The sequence below is a fragment of the Crocodylus siamensis genome, chromosome 8 (assembly GCF_052110815.1).
Source record: "Crocodylus siamensis isolate JL-2025a chromosome 8, ASM5211081v1, whole genome shotgun sequence".
In the NCBI taxonomy this organism is placed as follows: domain Eukaryota; kingdom Metazoa; phylum Chordata; order Crocodylia; family Crocodylidae; genus Crocodylus; species Crocodylus siamensis.
In genome coordinates this window covers 805,126-831,088 of record NC_143402.1, presented here as the reverse complement: position 1 = coordinate 831,088, position 25,963 = coordinate 805,126, and the positions used below count along the sequence as shown (strand labels likewise).

The 25,963-nt window shown below is 49.9% G+C and overlaps 1 protein-coding gene across 2 annotated transcripts in view; it reads right to left on the bottom strand.

Moving 5' to 3' along the window:
- The window catches only part of HTR2C (5-hydroxytryptamine receptor 2C), a 334,603-nt gene extending 310,253 nt beyond the window's left edge, over positions 1 to 24,350 (bottom strand). For both annotated transcript variants that reach the window (XM_090061134.1, XM_090061135.1), the window contains exon 1: positions 23,916 to 24,350. The gene's annotated coding sequence lies outside the window, so the exon portion shown is untranslated. The remainder of the gene's footprint in view (positions 1 to 23,915) is intronic.
- Positions 24,351 to 25,963: the final 1,613 nt, after the last annotated feature.

Below are 25,963 nucleotides of genomic sequence, written 5' to 3'. Positions count from 1 at the left end.
CCACTGCGGAGACAGTCACCCAGAGACTGAGTTAAATGCAGAAGCAGTCTGAGTCAAAAATAAATAGCTGCCTGGAGTTTGCTGTCTGTCAGGAGTGCAGCCCACATTTTTCTTTTCCATCTATTGACACAGTGCTGGACCATACCCACGGGACACTCAGCCGCTCTCAGTCCCTGACATCCTGCCCACTTCTCCTCTCCACCTTTGGGCAAGACAAATGGACCTTTTTGTGGCAGCCCAGGTCATTTTTGTAAGCACAGGCAAGTCCCCTATTAGACAACATCCCCACCACAGGATCGCTGCCTTTCTTCTCGCATGAAATGTGTTGGCTTCACCCTCTTCCTTCTGTTGCAAGGTCCTTTGATGTGGCTGAGGCTTGATTTCTGCAGACTCAAGAGGCCTCCTCGCAGAATAAACAATGCACCTGCTGCGCTGCGTCTTTGGCATCATGCTATCAACTAGACATCAGCTGGTTTCCTTCCCAAGCACGGGAGCCAAGAAATGAGCAACACACTTCACAAAGCACAAACAGGGGCTCTGTTTTAGCATTAGCATTTGGCATTTGATTTTAAACTTAACGCCCAGCTCATGCGAGCGGAGGGAAACCGCCACATTTCTGGAGGGACGAGCTCTTGGTTCCAGGGGGAGAACCGTTTCCAACAAAATGACAGCACAACATCATAAGCAGTTTCAAAACACCCCTGCATGAAATGTCAGGTTTTGAGCTAGGAAAAAGCCACTCTGTCTTCTTGCACCAGAAAGGGAAGGCTACCTGACAGGTCAGGGTTTGACACAACAGCAAACACATTTTATTCAGCTTTTCCCTGGTTTTGCACAGCTCTAAAAAGACCCGAAGGCACTTGGACATTGCTGTCCCTGTTTTGAGCCTATGGGAAGTTGTTGCCAGCCAGGCTGGCGAGAGCGATGTATGAAACGGTCTTTTTTCCAACGCACAGTCGCAGAACTCAGGAGAGTCTCTGGCGATACTGGTCCACCTGTAGTTCACCATTTCCTCAGTGAGCAGCCAGCAGGTCGTTTCACTGGCCGAGAGATGAGATGAGGAAGGAGCTGGGTAAGGCACCGCTGCTGAGGGGCAATGGGAGACAGTGCTGGGAAGGCAAGTTACACCAGAGGCATATGACTAGCGTCCCTGCATTCACCCCGCATCCACGGGCATGCTCCACAACCCCAGTGGGCTCTGGAGTCAATGCCGGTCACTACACAGGAAACATTCAACAAAAGACCAACCCCACGGAGCACAAGACAGGGCCAGCACAGCCACATCACATCCCGGACAAGTTGTAGTTGCACAGACCGCTGGCTGAAACCAGGGCTGTGCCTTCCCTTGAGGAACCCCATCAACTTCTGCTTGAGCGAAGCTTGAAATGTGACTGGTAAGGGCCTTTCAACGGTGCTATCAAAGGCACGCAACCAACCGGTTGCCTATATTAAGTTCACTTTCTAAAAACACATTCAAAGCCTTAAAAATAAAAAAGTCTCAATAACTTTATACCGTTCATGATGAAATGTCCCAGTCCAGTACTTTGCAGCAAATTTGCTCCCTGAAACAGAAAGAGCCCTATGCTATGCCGAACTTGCACCATGCCCAAAGCAAAGTTGTTCCAGTACGGTATGAAATTCGGGAGCAGCTGTTCTCAAGGAACAATCTTTTTGGCAGCAGATACTGGCAGAACGTCCTTGTTCCTGTCCTGATAGCGTCAGCATGTTTGCTGTGGATAGTTCCTTGGATAACTAGTGAACAACAAGGATCCTTTGCGAGTACTTGGGTCTCATCAACCTAATTCAGGTCGATGGGGACAAGTCTAGGAGAGTAAACAAACTTGAGAAGAATAAAAAATGGAAAATACAATAGAAATGAATTGCAGGAGATAGACCAAAAAAGACCACATTATTTTACTAATTTCTGCAGAAGCTACTGCAAAAGATGGACACTTTCATTACAAAAATAACACATAAAAACAAGCAAAAGAACACAAATAACTGCTCCAGCACTAAAAACAGATGTTTGTACGCTGTCCTGGAGGTTGCTAGACTCAGGTCTGCATCCTCCTTAAACTCCATGCACAATCAAAATCAGGAGGATCCTGTTTTCAAATTCCAGTCCAAAGGAAGCCGAAATCCCATGGGAACGCCGCGTTGTTACTTCTAACCTCCCAGCAAATGGCTTACCCAGGAGGCTCAGGGAGCACACCCAAAACTCAGAACATTTGGGATCTATGGAAAGCCAAGTTCCACCTTTCAATCAATTCCCTTTTTAGAAAAATCAGGGCCTACCTGCACTTAGATAAATAACAGCTCTTGGAGAAAGACTTCCTGCCACCCTGGCCATTTCCAAGGGACCTGGGCCAAGAAGCGTGGCCATGCAGGAGCCCCACAGCCTGTTTCTGGGTGACCGTAGCGTGAACCTTTGCAGATGCGACAACCGGCTTGGTCAGCAAAGTAAAGGAAACCATCAAACACAATTAAGCATAGCACAAGGCCGGAAAGGAAACATAAGGGAAGACTGTACATTAAATAAACCAAATATACTATATCATAGCTTTATCTTAAGATGTTAGTAGTAGCGATTGATGTAACCAAATGTACTAATGTTATTGTGCTATAATAGATATATTTTGGTTAAGATGCTTAGATAATTTGTAAAAACAGCCTGTCAGAGACGACCATAAGCTCGGGTAAAGAAGCAGCAGGCTGGCGTTGAACAGTGCCCCACAATGGGGAGGAAGGGATAAGAAACCCTCTCTTCCTTTCCCACAGATACAAATCCCAACTCACAGCCACCTCCCAAGGCCACACAAGACCTGGTCCCATCCAGTTCCAAAAGTTTCAGAAACAAAGACATTTAAATAAAACCACTCCAAGGTCATTTTTTAGAATATTAGATCCACCCCACTATCAACGAGGGGCACGGGATGGAAGGAAATTTGGAGAATTCGGCAAATTCAAGCAGACCTCCTGCCACGCGGCGTGCGCCCTCCTCCCACCTCCCACGTCGCCCCAGCCGGCACAGGGGAGAATCCCCACTGTGCGGTTGCAGGAGCCATGCAGACTGTGGGATCAACATTTGTTTTTATGGTTTAAAGTGCAAGCAAAGAAAAGGTCGGCTCAGCTGTAGACCTGTTTCTGCCTCTTTTCTCAGTGCCAAGCCCCAAGGTTGCCGGTAATCCAGGGAACAGACTCCATCCTCTGCTGAAAAGCAGCCCTCAGGCTCTGCCACAGTCCTATGCAGATGCGACTAGATCTCAGCCCCTCTTCGGTCTTACAAGAGTCTCCAAGTACCAACATGCCAGCAAACGCCGCTGGCTGCAGAGCCCCGCTGCAATCGTTCCTTTAGCGAAAGCAGCCACCGGAGAGGTAGCACCTATCAAGGGACGAGGGAAGGACAGGCAAGGGCAGGGTTTGTTCAGACATACCGAGAGGTGTCTGTATTAAGATGGAAACTGGGGATGGGGAAACCGCTTCAAGAAAACACCGTCCAAGCACAGCACAGCTTTCCAGCACCATGTTCTCGTTCTGGCTGCCGACACGTTTCAAATTACCTGATCGTTATTTTTCAGCCACACGTTGCACTGCATCCTAACTTTTAAATTAACTTTCTGTTTAGACTCCATGCTGCTTTTGATTTGTTTTTAATGAAATATCTTCCTCGGTTTCTTCTTATTCTTTTGAGTTACGCACGTCTCATTCCCTTGCAGCCTCTTCTGGCCAGTTCATCTGGAAACAGCAGTGCAGTTGATTGCATGCTGTATTTTTTAATCCAATGAGCTCCCAGCTTCTTTACTCTGCCTCATGCTCTGCTTATTCTTCTGTGCCACAATATAATTGAAAAACAATGCTATGTCCATGCTCTGAACCTGGAATTTGAGCTATATATGGCTTGTGTTTAAATGTACATGGGTTAAAGTGCTCACAGCACCAGCCATATCAGAGCATTGCACTGGTTCATTAATGCTGGAGAAGGGCTCTGAAGCTGCCAGATCAAGGTTAAGATAAAACCCCTGTCATTATTATTTTTCAAAGGTACAATTTGGTTTGCCTTGCCGGTGTCATTTGTTTTGATTTTGTAATATTGCTGCAGTGACCCATGAAGTCCTTTTCTTCAGTGAGACTTAGCTACTTATTGCGAATTAGAAAATCTCATCGGAGGCCAGGACACAACTTCTCTCTGCCCGTGATAAATACGCTCGGGGGATTTTGCTTTACGTTATGTTGATTTGTTTTAATCAGGTTCAGTCGGTTCCTTTGAAGCCTGGCACCTCAAGACAGAAACGAATGAAGGCCTCAACTCTGCGACTGACTCCACAGGTAGTCATCTCGATGCAGCCAAATGCTCAGTATTACTCTGACAACTGGGCAGTTCAGTGGACCAACTGGAAAGTGAAGTTATGCTATGGGGAGGAAAATGATTCTAACACCGATAATCTTTTAGATGCGTTAATACCCTTTTGCCCCAGTCTTGTACTCCTTTGGGATAAAAAGGTAAAATGATTGGGCTTTGTAACCTCAAAACTGCACTTCTACTATTCATTTCTACTTGCAAAATCCTCCTTGATTCTGATTCTGACATAAAGAGAAATCTTAAGTCAACTTAAAACACACGTTGCATTTATGTCTATTAATTTTGTACCTAGTGAAACTAACGGTAACGTTTATGACCACAGTAGCTTGGAGTTAAGTGGAAAAAATTCTTTCCCCCTAATCAAAAAAAGTTTTCCCCATTTTTTAAATAAATTCTTGAAAACGCTGTATGTAAAGACTGCTCCATCTGAAGTGGGACCTTTAAAAATACCAGTTGGTTTAACTTAATAGGGAATCTTGTAGAGAGACATGATCCCCCAGAAGTCCAGCCCGAGCCCACCACATCCCTAAGGTCTGGCAACCAGAGGGCTATGAACCTTGATACTAGCCCAGGTCGATGGAGCAGCTGCTGTCGTTGCCGTTCTGCCTCCGTGGAGCGTCAGAGCTCCCTGAGGCTCAGCGATCTTCCTCCCATGTCGGTGCTTGACTCCTCTTCGCCTCCTTTCTGACCTGCGAAGTATGCTGCTTTCTAGTGTCTCACTGCAAGGCAGTGGGGGCTGCCCTTTTGGCAAAGTACCAAAGTCCCATACCTTCTCCAAGAGCCACTCCAAACCCCTTCTCCTGCCCAATCTGTTGCTCTGCTTTCTGCTCCCTTCCTCCCTTCTCCATCTGCTGTGTGCCACGTGCCATACATGGACCACCCCTGCTTCAATGCAGGTGGGTCTGCCAGAAACCCCCTTCCTAATCCTCCTCGACACCCCCAGCAATCAGTGTCATCCATGTGCTGCTGGAAGTTGAGGTTTGCATGGACTCCACCAAGGTCCACGAGTCCTTTTCAGAGTCATTGCATTGTAGGACCATCTCCCAGCTGGCAAATGTGCCCTACATGCTTTGTTCCTTGATGCAGAACTTGGATTTAGCTAGATTAAAATGCATGGGAGTATGGGAGTCTGCACTGATTTCAATGAACTTTGGATCAGATGAAGGAAAGCAGGAAGAGAAAAAGAAGGAGAGAGAGAGAAAGCTGGAAAGAGAAACAGAAAGAAAGAGAAAGGGAAAGAGAGAGAGAGAAAGAGAGAGAGAGAAAAAGAAAGAAGGAAGGAGAGAGACAGAGGAAATGGTCTGTCTCTTCAGAGTCAGGAAGGAGGCACACCACCCCATGCCTGCATCCGGCGCCTAACACCAAGGCCAAATCCTGGCCCCGCGGCCTCTGACCATGAGTTGGCCAAACCTCCTGCGAGAGAAGCAGGGCCTCACTGGAAGAGAGCTGGCACCTTCTCGGTCATATTCTGCGTATGGGGTTGTACGTGCGTCTGGAAGGGAGGTTGGTGGTTGGTAGCACTAATGCAGAACCAGCACCAAATCCCATTTATTTTAATTACATGCAACACATTTAAAGAATAACTGAACCTGACAGGCGCTACGGAGAGGGCACAAGGCCAGTCCAGACCCACACATATGTGCGGAAGAGGAGCGAATGATGCCACACCGCAACAGAGGATGGCAATAAATAGCTCCATTTTTACAGGAAATCAATGGAAAATAGCTTTGCTTTGTTGGCAGGCCATTACCTCGGACTTAATGTAAAAGCCACTCCAGCTGTAAGATGCAGGTGATCTGTGCACAGCCAGGGGCGCTCTGCAATGGTTTCACAGAACTGCTACCAGCGACGGGATCAAGTCAAGGGACAATGGGCACGCCCTCCCGTGCTGTAAATGCTCCCGCCGCCTTCCCTTGCTTCCAGACACAGACATCCTGTGTGGGCCCTGTCCTAGCCTGGACACACTGACATTCATCACTCTCCCAAAGCAGTGATATCATATGCTGGGGCCAGACTTCAGGATGAACTTTTCCTTTAAGCTTTTACCAATTCATATAGCCAAAAAAAAAAAAAACCCATAAGGAGAAATGATGCAAAAGGCCTGTGCTGCCTCCCCAACATCTGTGCTCTCCTTCCCCACAGCAGGCTCCACATCACTGCCTCCTTTCCCTAGTAACTCCAGCTGGGCCCCAGGACAAGGCAGCTCCCCACACACCTGCAAGGTGCCAGGCCAATCCCTCACCATTAGAAATCCAGGTGAGGCTGGTGGGAGATCATCTCACATTGCGGGGGTCTTGTACCTTCGTCTGAGACAGCTGGTCTTGCCACTGTCAGAGGCAGACACTGAGCAAGAAGGACCTCGGGTCTGAGCCTGGCTGAAGATGCCCAAGTCCCTACATCATCTGCCAGAGGTAGCATATAAGCTCCGGGAGCTTTTTATACTCTTTGTTGTACTCTCTGAGGCACCAATGACATTCATGGCTCTCCCAAAGCAGTAATACCATATGCTAATGCAAGGCAACATCATTCATAATAAACACAGCCTAAGTGTGCCTGACTAACAAAATTAAAATGCCTGTTTCGATGCAAGTATCTTACTTTTGGAGACTCAAAGCCACATTACGTCTCACAGCCCAAGGAGTGCTACAAAAGGCTGCCAGTTCTGCCCACGTGATCTGCAATCATCTCGTTTTCCAGCGCTCTGCGCGCAGAGTTCTTGCCCTACTGGTAGGGCATGTACCAAAAATGGTTATTAATACAGTAGTTAATATCCATAAGGCTTAAAGAGATTACGAAAGGAAAAGCTTTTATTTTAAGAATTAATATTTCTGCCTCCGCATCATTAAAGTAGGCTTTCATCTGCCAGCGACATGCTCTTTGATTACAGCAGCCGCCGCCTGAATGAAGGGAGAAGAGTTGCTGGGAGCAGTTTACACCGTGAGGATGTGAGCAGAATGGGATGCGGATGCTAATGTTGATCAACATGCCCTTGATCATCATGCTATTGCAAACAGAGAAACTCGCCCGACTCATCAGTGTTGTGCATGTGCCCTTTCATGCTCAATTAGCTGAACGCATGCAGAAATCCCTCATTCCAAAATGCACAAGAGACGGGCAAGTGGCTGCTGAGAGAAAAATGTTTGGACTTTATTCTACCCCTGCTCTTACTGTGCACAGAGGAGGGTTCACCTCCGCGTATGCACATTTTTTTAACGTAGCCCCAACACTCACATTTTTGCTATGTGGGCAAAGAATCCTCCTTCATATTCATTAATGAGATGAATCAGAAAAACATGGACAAGGCAAAGCATTATGAATCAGAATGATCTGTCATAGATCACAGATTGTTCCACAGCTGGTAAGTCATCAAGAGGGGGGCATCATCGTAACTACACAATGTTTCCTGTTGCACAAGTGAGGACTAAGATTTGAAGCCCCTCTATACACAATGCAAACAAGTGTCCCCTGAGAGCCTAAGCAGGTTCAACAGGCATTGCAGGGCCTTTTCTGTAGAGCTCTGATGCTGCTGAATGGGAGCAGGAAAGGAACATCTAAGTCAAAAGCAAGGATTTCTGACTTGTTCCCCAGGTGCAGGCTGCAGCCCAGGACACACAGTACCCCACTCAAATGGACTTCTAGAAAAAAAGCAGGGTTTCCTCAGCCTGTCAAGCTAGGACACATGTGCACTATAATTCTCAGTGGTAGAATCACAGAAAATTCAGGTGTTAAGGGAGCTCAGGAGGTCTCATCCAGTCCAACCCCCTGCTCCAAGCAGGACCAGCCCCAACTAGATCATCCTAGCCAAGGCTTTGCCCACCCGGGTCTTAAACACCTCCAAGGATGGAGAATCCACCACCTCTCTGGGTAGCCTGTCCCAGTGCTTCACCACCCTCCACATGAGAAAGTTTTTCCTAATATCCAACCTCAACGTCCCTTGCTGCAGCTGAAGCCCATTGCTCCTTGTCCTGTCATCTGCTCCCACTGAGACCAGCCCAGCTCCATCCTCTTTGCAGCCCCCGGCAGGGAGGTGAAGGCTGCTCTTCGGCCCCCTCCGTCTTCTCTTCTGTAGAATAAATCAGCCCAGTTCCCTTGGCCTCTCCTCACCAGTCCTATCCCCCAGACCCCAAAACATTTTCATTGCCCTCCACTGGACTCTTTCCAATGTGTCCACATCCCTTCTGCAGTGGGGGGCCCACAGCTGGACACAGGACTCCCAATGTGGCCTCCCCAGTGCTGAATAGAGGGGAAGAATCACTGCCCTCCATCTGCTGGCAGCGCTCCTCCCAATGCAGCCCAGGATGCCAGTAGCCTTCCTGGCACCAAGGGCGCACTGCTGGCTCCTGTTCAGGTGCTTGTCCCCTGTCCCCCCCAAGTCCTTTTCTGCAGAGCTGCTGCCCAGCCCATCACCCCAGCCTGCTCCGGTGCAGGGGATCGCTCCCTCCTCAGTGCAGGACTTTGCACTTGTCCTTGTTGATGGACATCTAGCCTTCCCTTGCCTAGGAATCCCGATTCCTGGCCCCACTCAAGCACCCAACTTCACCCTGCCAGGGGGAGGGAGGAAGAGGAGAACTGTCCCAGGACACCCGAGGATATTCCTATTTCCTATTGCTCATGTTTGTCATGGAGTCATGGGGGCAGGAGGGGCCCTAAGCATCAGGTAGTCCAGCCCCCTGCATGAATGCAGGATACGGTCCTGTCCTATCCCGAACTCATGTGCTTTCAGCCTTGCGGGGAAGCAGGTTCCACAGCTTCTCGTCTATTCCATTTGCAAACCCTGCCACTCCCTTCATATGTATTCAACCCCCGCTACTGCGGGGTCCCAACCTTAGCTGGAGGCTTTGGGCACTGCTGTGATGTCAATATTAATCCAAAGGCAAAGAAACTTGAAAGCAAGAAAAAACTTTCAAAACCAGGAAAAAACTTAAATCATCTCTTTAGGTTTCTCCAGAATTCAGTAAACACGGTTAAGTCAACAGGAGGCACTGGCTTCCCTGTCACCAAAATTTGTTCTGGGTTAACACTTCTGATACTCCCAGACAGCCTTCGCAGAGTATGTTAACGCCCTTCTCGCTCTTCTCCTGGCTCAAGCTACTCTCGTGGCAGTAATCATGCACCCACCAAACGTCTTTGATTTGGACCAGAAGTTCTCCACCTGTGGGCCATGCAGGTCTGGTACATCAGGTCTTAGTGCTGCTGCTCTATCTTTGCACTAAAAGCAGCTGAAAAAGCATGTCTTCCTTTCTAAACAATGCTTTCCCCTACAGGCAAATGCCTGGTTGTGACAGGCACCTTGTGCATTTGCAAATGGCAGGAAGGTGCCCTCCAAGACCAGGAGAGAGGCAGCAGGTGGCCCAAAGCAATCTCTAACCAGTGTGGTCCAGACCAGGTAAAAGCTTGCAGATGATGCTGTAAAGTGGGAGTAGTGTGGCCCAGGTGGAGTGCAGACAACCAGGAGTGTCCTTCGGTGGGTCTCCGTGTCACGGGGTGAGATTAAAGGAGAACAACAGACAGCTCAATGCTTGTTTAAGAGATGAACGAGCTATTTATAGAGTTTGGGAGTCCTATTAAACTGTCTGGTGGGCCAGCAAGAACATTCGGCAGTTCAGACCGTGCAGAAAAGCATTTCTATTTTGAAGTCTGGCCGTTGAAGAAAAGAACCCTGACAAATATATAATTTTGTGCAATTTCACTTGGATGCTCAGTGTAATAGCAGTAGTATTTATGACACCATGAGTCATAGCCACACGCTCCTTGGATAGCAAAGACATTATTACCCAAACTCTATTTAAAATCTGCGTCCCTATTCAGGAAAATCTCCCACTGAAGTCAAAGCCTCCTCATTTCAGCACAATTAAGTGAATCTTAGGATGAGCAGGACTGCAGCATCGGTCCATGAGTATGTTCAGTGCCTCTATCTGCAACTGTGTTGCAGACTTAAAAGACCTATAAATTGGGATCGTAAAAGAAGGATTTTAGATGTCTATGAGAAGCTCCCTCTAGTAATTCTTGTTCAGTGCCTGCCCACAAAATTGAGATCTTAATTGAATTCCCTCTCGTTATATAAGCACTAACAAAACACCATCATGGAAAAACTAAATCAGAAATTAAAGTAGTTCTGAAAGAGACAGGGGATGCCCAAACGTGGCATCCAGGGCAAGCCGGGTGGAGCTGCTTAGCGGAGAGTCTTCACCTGGCGTGATGGAGGAAGGCCTGTCTTCTCCCCTGGTATGGCAGCTCAGAAAAGCTTAGGTGCCAACAAGAAACATGGCAGTGACAGCCTGCTCTCTCCACCACCTCTCTGGCAGCACATCTGTAGCACATCTGGCTGCACAAGGGCTCCATCTGCTACACATTGCTGTACAGGGGACAGCCCCTCCACACTTCTGATGAGGACCTCAGGATAACCCAAGATGACACTTTCTCTAGAGAGTCCTTTTCAGGCTGCACATTGAGTCCCAGGAGTGCTTCAGCTTTCAGAGCTGATCCAGAGCTGTCCGAATATGCATCCAGTGCTGATATGATGAATATGCCTCATTCTTATACCCTCTCTATAGACCCACTGTCCTGAATTAAGCTGCTTCCCAGAGGCATAGTGCAGATCACCCTTCTCAACCATACATCCTTACAGACCAGGAACAGCAGACCCTTTAAGGACTGCTATCCATAGTTTTGTAGTTGGTCAGGTTGGAAGGGACCTGAGCAGATCAGCGAGTCTGACCCCCTGCCATTTGCTATTCAAAGGCATTTAACAAAAGCATTTGTTCAGCAGCACCTAAGAATTAAATGGCTTTTATTTGCTAAATTCATTTACAAAGTCCTTTTCTGCTACCTTCATCCCATGTCCACAACAATCTATAAGTCTCCAAACAGCATATTTTTGTTTTTTTACTTTGAAGATACCAGATCCTGCAGAGGCGGCAGGGAAATGAAGACTGCTGCTGTTCCCAAACCTCACCCTACTGCAAAACACTGCAGCAACAGTGGGTTGCACTTGGGCTCCAAGACTTACAACACAGACAGCCGCCCCTTCAGAGAGCCAGGGAATTGTTAAGAAATCATTATGTTGCCCTCCGCATCCTTTTTAAACATAAAACATTGCCTGATTTACATCTACCCTTGACTGCCACTTGGTTTATTGTACCAGTTCTTATAAAAGATGGGAACAACAGAATCACAACTCTTTCAGAATCTCTGGTAATGATTGGTTGGGATTTTTTCCCAGCTCTTTAGGAGATAGCATCTACATCTGTCAAAAATAAAGAGTGAAAGAATGGCCCCTTGTCCAGGACATGGTGTCCCATGGCAAGACATTGAAAAATGTGGGAGGCATTTTTATTTTTTTTTTACTGTATTTCATTTCCAATTCAAAAATAAATTTGCATGACTTGATTCCTTCATCCTAGAAAGCAACATAAAAAATTTAAGCCCTGTGCTGAACACCATACATCTCCAGTGGGATCTGCTGCTATTTCATGTGAACAGCCATGCTCCAGAGACACGTTTTCAAACCACTTGGAATTTCACTGTCTGATTTACAGTTTCTCTTCCTCCCTCATTCAGCTGGCAGTAAAAAGGAGAGGCCTGTGAGTCATGTTCAGTAACGGAGATTTCTACCCAATGCAACGTGTAAGACCTCTGTCCAGAAGTCTCAAAACAAACGCACAAAATCCCCAACCATAAAGCCCATGGTTTCATGTAGGAGGACTGTGACCTCCGGCTCTCCTCCCCCAGTTCATATCTCTTGCAAGACCAGATGAGAACCCTGTCAATCCCCTCTCCAACGGCACCAAGTGCTCATCTACCAGCAACGATGCAGGGGACAGGTCACGCCTTGGCTCATATTGAGAGATGACTATGCCTGAGCGTGCCAAGGCCTCTGCAGAGAAACATTTTGTAGAAAGCAAGAAAGGGCTCAGTCTGTCTGCAATAAAAAGCCTTGCGCTCTGGCACTGGATTCTGTTTTTCATTCAGTCACAGCTAATAATTGGATGACCTGCAGATCATTAGAACTGCATGATTAGCTAAGCTTGTTAAGCCTAAATATGACACTCATTGGATAGCAATCTAGCATTGTATTCTGAACCCCACACACAAATGATAAGCATTTGTTTTCCCCAAGGGCTCTTTCTGTGGAGTTAGCCTCCTTGCTTTTCACAGCTTGGTTCCTGGAGCCAAAGCTGATTTGGGCTGGTGCCAATTGCTCATCAACCCTGGGTAACCAAAACCCACGTACATTCAACATCTCGCCAGGTGATGGGCACATATGTCAGCTCAACTCTCACCCTGCTGCTTCACGTCTGTTCTGGATACAGTCGAGAGTCGTCTGCAAGAGTGATTTGTAATCAAACTTCGTGGCAACTCGCATCGCCAGGGCTCCTGCACTCAGGCACGCTGCTGAACTTGTGCGCGCCCATGCTGCTCCCGCACGATGAATGGGGCCGGCAGGCAAGTTTAAAGGAAACCTGCGTGCACCAGACAGCTGTTGCAGCACGATGACCTCAGCTGCGCAGCGTCTGTCTGGGTGCCAGGGCTCAGGACCCTGGACAGCACTGAGCACCCTGCACGGTGACAGCTCCACTGGGAAGGCCACCGTGACATCTCACAGCCGCCGCACTCCTGCAGATGGGCCTTTGCTTCCATTAGTGAAATTAAAAGTTTCCCAATGCAACGTAAAAACAGCAGTGCCAAAACCCATGAAAGCCCCTGCAAGGTCTGAGGATGTCATTTCAGCATTAAAGTATGCACTCACTTCTAGCCTTCCCACCCCCAAATGTGCTAAGTACTCCCAGCTCCGTCATGCCCTCAGGCAGAGTCGAGATGCGTAGCGTGCGTCAGGAGGAGCTGCAGCCTGGAAGGTCTCCAATTCATTTTTTGGGGGGTGGGTGGAAGGAGCCAAGACGTTGGGTTTCAATCCAAAGTGTTCATGTGTTGCAGCACGGGCCAGATTTTTTGTGCGAATCCCCAACAGCCTCCCAGGCAGACAGACTTGTGCCCTTGCCTGTTAACAGTTGCTCTGCATACCACAGATCCCTTCGTACAGGGCTGGATGACAGGGATTGAGGTGTCTAGCCTGTCACCAGCAGGCCCAAATGCATGGCCCACAAGCCCCCTGCATCACCAGAGCCTCAGTACAAAACTTTTGACTTCTAAATAGAATTGCCGTAGAGCTCACAGGTTGCTCACAGCAAACTCCAGCAACAGCGGAGGAAACAAATGTGTGGAGACGTAGCCTCGCTTGTCCGCCCTCTGCACAAATGGAAAAGGCCACCCCAAGAGGCCTGCTCCCATGCCAGAGAGGGCAACAACTGCCCCTTTACCCCAGAGAAACCTGCCCCCCTGGCAGCAGCTTGGGACATGATGCAGGTGCAGCTCTGACCCTGCCAGCTGCAAGGGAGGTGACACGGAGGAAAGGAATCATCCCCCTGATGCAAGCAACGCCTTGAAAATATGTTCACCACCCAGGGAGAGGCAAAGTCCCCTGGCAGGCTCAGACCAGCACAACAGACTAAAGACACATGCAGCAAGAACTAGTGCAGAAACCCCAGCCAGCAGCAGGCAGGGACATAGCTTCACTCTCCAATTAAGAGTGTTGATTGTTTTCAGGGTTCACCACAAACCACAGCATTTGGGCTTGCCTTTGGAAAACGTGCTGCACCTTGGGCTGAGAGAGGGACAGCATCCCACATCCCCACTGCCAGTGTGTCCAATACACAGAGCAATAACATTTCATTACAATCCTATGCCCTAACCCACACAACGGTAGTTAGTATATTGAAAAAGACACACACACACGTTCTCCCAGGGAATACGACAGGGCTTCTTAGCTCAGCATCTCCTGAGGCTCCTTGTCTGCGAGCGCTGCTCTGCACAAAGGTGCAGGGAGCAGAGGAGATGGCAGCACCACACAGACCTTAGCTCCCTCCAAGCCAGGATGCAGTCCCAGCAAGCATCTCTGCTCTGAGGTCTTTGCACCACCGTATTTACCCTCACAAGCCCGGCCTGACTCACCTATGTGTCCAGACAGCCTAGCTCTGTGCTAAGGGCGAAATGGGCACACACATAGCCCAGAAGTAGGATCAGCCAATGGTCTTCTCGAGCTTAGTGGCCTGAGGAAAGGACAGTGGTTCCTGTAGCCAACAACATGGAGCACAGTGACGTGGCTAGCACCACAGCCAGCCACCTCCAATTCCCTAGCCCAGAGAGCCACGTGCCCTGTACAGCTGGGAGTGTCCTTCAAAGTCAGGCTGAAGCAAGGCTTGAGCTCACATCTCTGGAGTCACAGCATCGTTTACAAAGATGAACTATGAAGGTTAGAGAGGTTTCCATTATGCGACAGCCAGAGTACAATGGGTTACTGATGGTTAAAAGGCAAAACTACTTTCCCAGGTAGGTTAAAAAAAATCTCAGTAAAAAGGGGGCGGGGGGTGGGAATAGCCCTGCCATTGAGATGTCTCTTCCTGCTTGCACAGTGCAGATAGCTCTGTGGATTTCTGGCCACATGCAGCAAGAAATAGGCACGTGGGTCCGTGCCAGCTTTCACCTTTCCATTTCAGTAGAGTGAGGGCACTCTCACGCCTACCCTGCGCCCAGGCGTGGCACGCTGCAGCCCCCGGAAGGAGCATGAGGTCCATCTCCAGCAAGCCCCAGCACAGGTCCAGATTCCCTCCCTGCAGCACCAGGAGACCAGAGAGGAAGACACGCAGACGGCACCTCCTCTTCTCCCTGTCCCAGCGGTGTAGCCAGAGAGCCTGGGAGCATCTGAGCCAACAAGATGCCGCAGGACAGACAGAGAATGAACTCTTCCCCTCGCAGGAGAGCTCAGAAATGCAGCTCTTCCTTCAGGGCTTCAAAGGGGCTGGGCAGTCCCCGCATCCTCCGGAGCTGGTTCTGCCTTGAGAAGCAGGAGGGGAACCGTGCAGGAAGAGGACAGTGCTTGGGAACAAAAGTGCACAAGGCAACTCACCTTTCCCAAAAGAAACTGTTGTCCCATCCCCACATCTTTCCAAGCTCTGTGCCCCAGTGACCATCGCACACATACATATGTACAGCCAGGCATGCTTGCATACACACACACACACACACACACACACACACACACACACACAACACCAGTAGTCGAAGTATTGAAAAGAGACGCGCGAATGCTCTTTTGGGGCACATGAAGAGTGGACAAGCCTGTAAACTGAGGGTCAAACCTGCTGTCAGGATGTGCACCATTTAATCACTTTACTCCCCTGTCCAGTGCTGGGTGACCAGTGTGGAAAGCCGTCCTGGCTGGCGTGTGTTCACAAGGAAGAGGGAAGACACCAACATACCAGGAAAGGGAATGAGTAGTGTGGGAGCAATCACTAAGGCGAGATAAGAGAAGAAGTGGACATAGACAGCAGGCAGAAAATGCAGAGGAGAGTGGGGAGAGTGGAGCCCCATGGGGCCCTGGAGCAAGGACGGGAAGCTTTAAAGGGAGGAAAAGCAGCAGCAGGTCAGGCAGTGGGAAGTACATGGTAAAAACAGCAAGGAAAGAAGGAAAGGAGAGCAAGAGAGAGTGTCCACCGGCATCCCAGCTAGACAGGGAATGCAGGCCAGACGGGAAGAAAACAGCTGCAGTTGTTGCAGGGAGAGGTGACAAGCCAGGGATGTCCAAGGCTGGACAGGCTAACAAGGCAACAGGGATCTGAATGCGAGCCTGTAAGATGGGGAGAAAGAGCGGGTAATACATGTTACATGCACACAGAGACCACCAAAAAGTGCTTCTGTAAGCAGGACTGGAAGAAAGCCAGTGTTGTGCCAATATTTCTGGTGGGCAAAGAGAATGACTGGGGCAATTACAGACCAAATCATGGAAGAGTTGATAGAGGACTCAGCCAATAAGACATTAAACAGCAGTAATACAATTAAATGTCAGTCAGCGTGCTCTTATGAAAATAGGCCCATCAGATGATGCTGATATCCTTCTTCAACAAGACGACAAGACTAGATGGCTAAGATACCAGTACTAATCCCACAGCTTTCACTTTGTGCCCAACCCTGTAACACAAGATGTTCTGATTAGAAAATCATTACCATGCGCAATCATGATGGTGCACAGAAAGCGTATTCAGCAGGGACGAATCCCAAATCTTCCTCTTCATGAGGAACCACTGAAGAACAGGAGTGGTTGCAATGGCATCCACAGGGACCAAGTCCTCCGCCAATGGCTGCCCAGCACTGGCTGGGGTGGTAAACATCTGCAAGGACAGGTCCCAGCTACAGAGCGATGTGGACTGGTAAGACAGGCACAGTCAAGCCACAAGTGTTTTGACGCAGCCAAATGCACATTCGCATGCCCATGCTCGCAGAATGGGGAATGTTTCCTTGGAAAATAGAGACTTTGAAAAGGGCAACGGCACCGTGGCAAAGAGCCAACGAAATGTGGATTCCCAGAGTGACGCTCTAGATTTCACAGACATCAGGGCTGGAAGGGACCTCGGGAGATCATCGAGTCCAGCCCCCTGCCCAAAGGGCAGGAAGTCAGCTGGGGTCATACGATCCCAGCAAGATAAGCATCCAATTTACTCTTGAAGGTGTTCAGTGTAGGTGCTTGAACCACCTCCGCTGGCAGACTGTTCCAGACCTCGGGGGGCTCGGACAGGAAAGAAATTCTTCCTTATGTCCAGCCTGAAGCGGTCTTGCAGGAGTTTGTGACCATTCGACCTCGTCATCCCTTGGGGCGCTCTGGTGAACAGACGTTCCCCCAGATCCTGGTGGTCACCCCTGATAAACTTATAGGTGGCCATCAGATCACCCCTGAGCCTGCACTTTTCCAGGCTACAGAGCCCCATGGCTCTCAGCCTGTCATCGTAAGGTCTGTTTTCCTGACCTCTGATCATGCGCGTGGCTCTCCTCTGGACTCTCTCAAGCTTCTCCACATCCTTTTTGAATTGTGGAGCCCAAAACTGGATGTGGTACTCCAGCTGCGGCCTCACCAAGGCTGAGTACAAGGGGAGAATGACGTCCCGGGATTTGCTCGAGAAGCATCTATGGATGCAAGCCAGCATTTTGGTCGCTTTACAAGCCACAGCATCGCATTGCAGGCTCATGTTCATCTTGTGGTCAATGATGACCCCCAAGTCTCTTTCTTCTGTAGTGCTAACCAACGTAGCACTGCCGAGGCTATAAGGATGCTGCAGGTTTTTCCTCCGAAGGTGGAGAACCTTGCATTTATCGGTGTTAAACACCATGAGGTTCTCGTCTGCCCATTTGCTGAGCTTGTCCAGGTCAGCCTGGATCACCCGCCTATCTTCTGGCATGGATGCTTTGCCCCAGAGTTTGGTGTCATCGGCGAACTTGGCCAGTCCACTCCTGACTCCAATGTCCACATCGTTAATGAAGATGTTGAGCTAGTGGAGCTAATAGCGACCTTGGACATTTAAACAGGCCAGGTTGAGTAGAAGCAGGAATGTGATGTCTCTTCTGAATCCTGCATTAGCAAACTCTGTGCTGGATGCGTGCCTACTTCTCGTATCCACATTTCAGAAAGGATGTTGAAAAATCAGAAAGGGTCCAGAAAAGAGTTACAAGAATTCAAGGTCTGGAAAACTGGTTCTATGGTGAAAGATTAAAGGGGCATCATGTATTTATTTCAACAAAGAGAAGGTTAAACCTTGACTTAATCACAGCCCAGAAGTACCTTTGAAAGCAGAGAGCAGCAGACCCTGCTGAAACAAAATCTAAATGATGGACATGGAAGCTCAACAAAATCAACACTAGAATTTTTTTAAACAGTGGAGATAATTACCCACGGAATAAACGTCCCTAGGAACAGGACAGATTCAGAGTCATTTGAGTCCTCGCATCAAGGCCACGTGTGTGCCTCAAAGACAGGCAGGAACCCCCGGGTGAAAGTCTCTAGGGCTGTGCTACATGGGAAGACAGACTGCACAATCACAACAGTCCCTTTTCACTTTGAAAACCTATGGACATTATTGCAATGTATTCCTCACCGACACTTGCATTAGCCACAGGTGCTCACGCGCATTTTTAGATTCACAGCCGTTCTTAGCAAAGAATGGGAGGTTGTGAGCAAAGGAAGCACGGTGGACTAGTACGGCCAGAGCCAGGACGCCGGGATGCTTTCCTTGCCATGGACCAAAGTGTGTACTGGGGACCTTTACAACTGCAAAGAAAGCTTCCTCTAGACTGGATCCATGTTATAACAAATGTATAATGATCAAGCTGCAGTTTATGAATAAGAGCTGTAGGAGGCCCTGCACCTCACTTCCAATGACAACCGCTATACATTAATTATCCAATATCCAAATAACACTTCTGACACAGCCATTCAAGTGCATTTTTATAAATTTTTTAGCAACTACGAGCTATTAGGAAATCATGAAGTTACATGCATGCCTGGGTTTACTGCAGATAAATAAATCTCTGTGCTATGGACTGACAAAGTGAGACATACTGGTCAAATGCTGCTTTCCACAAGCCAGGAATTACCCCTGAATTCAGTGACAACTTTGCCTGGAGTGAAGGGCTACCCCATGGGGCGAGTCACTAGCATGCAGATGCATAAAGAAAGGGAAGCAGTTACCAGCTGAGAATAGCCTCAGCCAACCAACAAAGATTGTGTGGCTGTTTCCCCACCCGCCTGCAAGATTTCATAGATTTCATAGACATCAGGGCTGGAAGGGACCTCGGGAGATCATCGAGTCCAGCCCCCGACCCCAGGGGCAGGAAGTCAGCTGGGGTCATATGATCCCAGCAAGATAAGCATCCAATTTACTCTTGAAGGTGTTCAAAGTAGGTGCTTGAACCACCTCTGCTGGCAGGCTGTTCCGGACCTCGGGGGCTCGGACAGTAAAGAAATTCTTCCTTATGTCCAGCCTGAAACGGTCTTGCAGGAGTTTGTGACCGTTCGACCTCGTCATCCCTTGGGGCGCTCTGGTGAACAGACGTTCCCCCAGATCCTGGTGGTCACCCCTGATAAACTTATAGGTGGCCATCAGATCACCCCTGGGAACCAGCAGATAGAAATGAAAAAGCATGATGGGAAGATATCTGTGAATGCCACTAAATTAATTATATTGTACTCATTCAACTTTACCTTCAGTCTCATACAGATGTCCCCGGCTCGATTTCAACATAAAAGAAATGTAAAGCAGTGGGTTTCAGAAAAAGATGTCTTATGCGCAGGGAACAGACACTGCTCACTGCAGCACTGTGGTTTATGCTGTCAACTGATGAAGTTGCTCATTTTCCGAAAGACAGTTAAATTTGGCAGGCCAGATGCTACGAAGTACTGAATGCCTTTGCTCCCACCACGCCCAGCCAAGGCAGCACCAGCACCCAGGAGCTGTTCAGTGCACTGAAGGGCCAAGACCTAAAGGACGGGTCCCAGGTGGAAAGCACCTTCTGCCTCCCAAGCCACAGTCATTATACTTGCAATCGGCAGGGAGGTCCTTCTCCTCCTTCCAGACATCACTGCCACGTGAGATGGCAGTCAGGTGCTTGCGACAGTTTTGATGGAGGTGAGATGCCAACTTAGCTTCACTGCCTGAGAAAGAACCAAAAATAATTATTCAGCCACCAATAAATCGTGGCAAATGGAAACGGGTCTCAGCGGCGCCAGGTTGTCAAATCCTCACAGCATCCGCTGCATTCCCCAAGAGGTGAAAGCAAGGGTAGAAATGTTAGTTTGATCCCAAGTTAGACAAGTGAGGTAGGGCCTGCTGCGCGGCTGGCTTCTCAGGCTGTGGACCTCAAGTGGAAACCTCGGAAGAGCCTGGCTTCGTCCTGTGCGGCAAGACACGGACAGCGAACGAGCCAGGATGTCAGCGCGCTACAGCCACTCACAGAAAACCTGCCCCTTTGTCCACTCTGCAGCCACCACCAAATGGATACGATATTCATACGGAGCAGATAGCACCTAAATGACATGAAAGATGACGTCAATTTTCTGTCATTTGTGGACTTGTGAGCAGAATGTGGTACCCAGCGGCTGAGAAACGTATCATTTCTATTCATGCTGCATTAAGCAAAAGTGCACTCATTACAATCCGTGTCAGCTGAACAAAGGTAGCATGAGGCTTGGATGCTTGCCATCATAGCTTTGCAGTAAAGCTATGGGTCTTTGAACAGTTTGTGATCCACAGTTACACAGCTAGCAGCATCTATGGTTTTGGACCGATACTGAAATGAATCTGATTTTGGAAAATTACAGCGTGTCATTAAAATCAGTAATAAAAATGACGGCCTGGAGAAGAAAAGTAAGCTGGCACAACATTTACAGAGAAATGACTGCTGGGATATGCTGATCATCATCTTTAAGAATTAGAAATAAACCCAAGATGATAGCCTCTGAAACCAGAAATGATAGAAAAGAGAAGCCTCATATCTTTGAGGCTAAAAACCACTTGATACAGTTGTCCCTCCAAATATTTCCCCTCTGATGTGGTGTAAGCTCTGTGCCTATAATACAGGTCTTTTTTTCGATATACTTTCCAGATGATTAAATCCTACCACTTCATTTTGACTTTTATTGCTTTTCAGCCTGGTGAGAGCCCCATAATGATTCATCATTAAAATAATCTTTAAGCAGCTTTCTTCCTATTTGCTGCTATATGTATTAAACAGAAGTTGCTCTTTGAATTCACCTATGAAGTCAAACTCAATTTTTTGCCTAACAAGAACGGTATCTCCAATCATCCTCTGAATGCAGCAAAGTGAGAAAACCTTTGCATAATATAAATATGTGCATTCACAAAGAGGAATCTGATGCCACCACCTACTGTGTGCACATTTTACAAACTGTACAAAGCCACAAATATTTCAATTGCACTAGCAGCATCATTACACTCCAGATATTAACAAAAAGGCATATTTCATCTTGGGCTCAACAGTTTCCAGACAGACTTCTGACCACCTGTCGCTGGTTTAGCAAAAGCATTCCAGGTGTCAGACTCAGCTGCCTTGGAAGCACTGCAGTCACATAATGATTGTCTTCTGCATGTATCACCACTGGAGCCAGGGAAATATTCCACATCAAACATTTCTTAAAAATTAATCTTTTTACATTTGCTTCTTAACTGTTTAACAGATCGGGACTTAGTTGTTATTCTCAAAATTACTTGCCATATAATTCCAGCAAACGATACTTGATTACCATATCAGTCATGGGGAAGTTCGATGCCAAGTATTTTATTATTCCAAAAGCAATCTGGTGAGATATGATCTGGGTCACATGCTGAGTTGCTGTTGACTGGATGAGCATAGTACTAAGAATCAGGATTGTAATGCAAATGTTCGCATTTGCAAATTCAAAATGCATTACCGGTGTCTTGAGTTAAAAACCTGCCCATTTCAACAAGCTTCCCCTCCAGTACATGGACTTGCTAGAACAGTGGTGCAAAACAAATAAAAAATACTGCCAACAGCCTTGAACCAAATTCATCTACAATTTGTGACGGCAGGTCTGTGAGGAACACAGTGCAGAACTCAGCCGGCCCTAATTGCTGTTCTGTCTGTGTGCAATAGCAGTAAATGTGGTGACTACCATATAATCTTTCCAGGGTTGTCTGCATCTGATTACAGTGGTAATCTGGCTCCTTACTGTCCATCACATTTTGCAGGTGACGGTGCAGAGACCAATCTGGATTCTGATCTCACACACTGGTGTAACTCCACCATCTTGGGTCCAGTTACTCCTGACTGATGCCAGGGTAAATAAGAAGAGAGTCAGACCCTCTTCACAGGATGCATCTATGGACTGGCTGCGGAGCAAACCCTGTCTGAAGCTTGAGCACCTGGGAAGCCGCTCTCCCAGGACACAGAGCTGCAGAGGAGGTGCTCCAGCGCTCCTACTGCAGCATCGCGCTCCTCTCCGGGGGACAATGTCTGGTTGATACAGATAGCAGCAGATCTCCCAGTCCCACTTCCGCTCCTGTCCTGCGGACCCCTCGCCCTATCTGACAAGAGCAGCAAGGCCCTGCAGAGATGAGCTCTGGGTGATAGACCCTCTGCCTGGGGGCCCCAAACCCTGTCCCATTTGCACACACAAGCAATACAAGTTCTCTGCACTTGCTGGGGTAGATCTGGGTCCTTGTTACTAGCATCCCTTTCTATCTGTCTTTACGAGACACCGGTGCTTCCTGAAGCATTGCGCACTGAAGCTGGGGAAGTTCAGGAAGAGGTAATAAGTACTCTGGCCAAACTGGTTAAGCAGCAGTGTATTCTCATCAGGAAGCTGCAACTAACCAAACAAAAGCAGCAAAAAAGATTTGCAGGGAAGACAACAGTTGTGTTCTCTTTTCCTTTCCTGAAGGGTGCAGCTCTGAATAACAGCGTTTGCTCTGCCACGCAGCCACATCAATAATTCTGGAAATGTTACCCCACGCCGGGACCCGCGGTTTCGCTTATCTTAATAGATCTGCAATGCTAGCAAGTGACACAATCCCCTCCGTGTGCCTGGAGTACAGATCTGCACAGTGCCCACTCCAATTCCAGTCCACATCTGAAAGCACAAACATCCTATCAGGTATTACCAGCTTTCCTTGGCAGCATCTGCATTCACGTCTGGAGGATGACATGCGTATGCACACGCGCGCACATACACGTCAGTCAGAACCACTTGCAGACAAGATAACCGCGGCCCCCAAGTCTGTCTGCTGGAAAAACTTGCCTGAAAACACCCTGTTCAGCTGGAGCCATAAAGAGCAAACCTCCTGGGGTGCCTCATGCCAAAGCTGATCTAGGGTTTGCTCAGCTGGTGAGAAAGGAGCAATGACATGAGCCACCTGGGACGTTGGCAGAGCCTTTCCAAGAAGGCATCTTTCTAACGTGTCCCGGGAGATGTGAGGGCAGCTTCTCTCCCTTGGAGGTGTTAATACAACAAATTCAGGGGCAGGTTCAGGTGGGAAAGCTGTGAATAGGAGCAAACACAATGCCTCTGCACAGAGCTGGCAGGAAAGCCCCTTCCCTGGCGGCAGCAGCAGAAACAGCAGCTCCTAAAAATAGGTTTCTTGTCTTCGGAGAGCCGAGATCAACCCCTGGAGCTCAGAGCCCCCTCATCCCAGGGGAGCACTAAACCCAGCACAGACGAGCATGCCTCTCCTTTATGCCTCAGTTGAATCCTTGAAGAAAAAGCCCTTGCCCTGCACATGCATCTCTCTCCAGGTCCCTCTACCCTCACCGTGCCCTGGGGGTGCAGAGCAAAGGGGCCTGCGTGGGCACCGTGCCCAGCTCCCTCAGCTCCAAGTGCAACCCTTTGCCACCGCACCTGTCACCCCCGGGACATGCGACAGCCCCGAGGTGCAATTCACACAGCGCCAGGCAAGTTTGTTCTCTTTTTGGGCAACAACTTTGCTCCTAGTGATGAAAAATATCACTCGGTCTCCCCGGCTCTCCCTGCCAAACACCTCCCCACACCACCTCTGTCCCCTCGTGGGAGGCTGGGACTCAACCCCTTCCTCACTCCTGTTGCACCGGGGAAAAAAGCCTGTTTTCGAACCGTGTGGTCCTGAGCGGGGGGTCCGGCTGAGCAAAGATCCCTGCCTGCTCCGGGGCAAATGGCACCTACCGTGGTCAGAGGGCAGATCTGGCAGGAGACTATAATCCCTTCGGTGGGGGACGGCTACCCCAGCTCAGCGTGCCAGGGCTCTGCTGGCATCCCGAGGTCTTCAGACACGGCGAGGGAGCTTCTTCTACCGGCAGAGACGCTTCTGGCTGGCACCGAACTGCAGCAGCAGCAGCAGCCACCGGCTCAGCTCGGCTCGCAGAAGCAGCAGCCGTTGGATCGCTGCACATGTATCTCTGCAGATTATTTCTCACTCGCACGCTTGGAGCCGGGGCAGATGCTCTTAACCCTTCGGAGGCCTGCGCCTCTCTCCCCCGTTGGCACCGGGCAGCGAGTGGCGCTAGGCTCTCCGTGGCCGGGAGGCAGGAGACTGCGTGGAGAAACACAAGGCATTATCCAAGAAGTGCCACAAACCTCGAGTTAGTTGCAGGCACTTTTTGCTGGACTGGTCAGGTGTGCCCGGGGCAGGCAGGGGAGCGGGATGCCCTGCTCTGGGGCAGCCGATGCCAGGGTACGATGGCAGGGGTCCTCCCCGCTCACCCCAGTGCGCCGGCGACAGGCAGGGAGAGGCTGGCACTGCCAGCATCCTTGCTGCCCATCTCGGCTCCCGTGCCAGGGCTCCGCGGCGTCGAGCGCAACCGTCGGACAAGCCTCTCCGCGCGTGGGTGCCGCTCCGATGCGCTGCCCTCCTGCCCCCAGCGCGATGCCCACGGCCCGCAGGCGCTCGGCCCTGCGGCTGGCACGCGCCCTGGGAGCCCGGGAGCTGCTCCCTCCAGCAGCCTGCAAGTGCGACTGAGGAGCAGGGCTGAAAAGATGCTACAATTAGCAGGAGGGAGGGAGCCACCACTGCTCTCCTGCTCCTCTTAAAGGCACACTGCTCACACCTTCCCCTGGGCGACATCACCTGCTGGGGGCGCGGGGAGCTATTCGCAGAGGGAGAGGATGGAGACCGGGGCAGGAGCTCGGGGCGAGCAGTGGGAAGGAGAGCCTGGTCCGGCGCCGATGTCTCCCGGGCTGGGGGTGAGAGCCGGGCATCCCTGCCAGCTCCGTGGGCCCCGCAGGGAGGAGACGGCCGCTCGCCCTCCAAGACCGAGCGCGAGGGGTCTGGGCTCCGGGGTCGCATCCTCTGCCGTGCCCTTCGGCCTGGGGGAGCAGAGGTCGCCACGCGGGGTCCTCTTCGGCACTGTGAGGAAGGGGCGAGCACCCTGCCAGGGTCCAGGGGATGACGCCTGTCCGGCTGCAAGATCAACTGCTGGGAAGTGGGGAGTATTTGGGGGTCGGCACCATCCCCCACAGCAAGACCAGGCACAGGCCAATGCCTCCAAACAAGGGGGTCCGTTGTGGCACCTGCCGTCGCAGCCGGCCCATGGAGGGGAAACTGAGCAGACGGCCAAGGAGCAAACAGCAGATCCAGTTAGCGGGTGAATTAACGTGGGAGCGGGCCCTTCGTCCACTGCCCTCGGGAACGCAGCGCTGGGAGGAGGAGCACGCCAGGCGCAGACGGGGAACGAGTGCCGTTACAGCAGCCACGGGGCTCGTCATCCTCTGCGATGGTCTCCCGACCCGACCAGGCCAGGGGAGCCCGCGACAGTCCTGGCCACTCGCACCCATCGACTCCCGACCAGCCCCCAGGTCCTGCTGTCAGGCGTCTCCTCAGATGCCATCTCCTTGCACCCTCTTATTCCTTCTCTTCCCCAGCTTCCTCCTTTGCCCTCTGTTGGACGAGGGCCCAGCCCAGACAGCCACAACGGTCTCCTTCACGATGCTGCACGAGCCTGTGACCCGAGAGGCACCGAAAGCAGCATGAAGCTGGTAGCCTTCGGCAGTGACGTGCCCGTGTGCCAGGCCCACGTCCCCCCAGCCTCAGGCCACAGGTCAGAGCCGGAGCACTGGGAACTAAAGCCATGGTTTCTATCTTTGCTTTTCCTCTTCCCCCCCAGGAGCGCGTCTGGTTTTGCTGCCAAGAAATCAGGCTTCAACCTTGGCAGCAGTGGCAGCAACGGCTGCATCCCGTGTCCGCTCGCTTGTCCCCCAGTCCACCAGAAAGATCC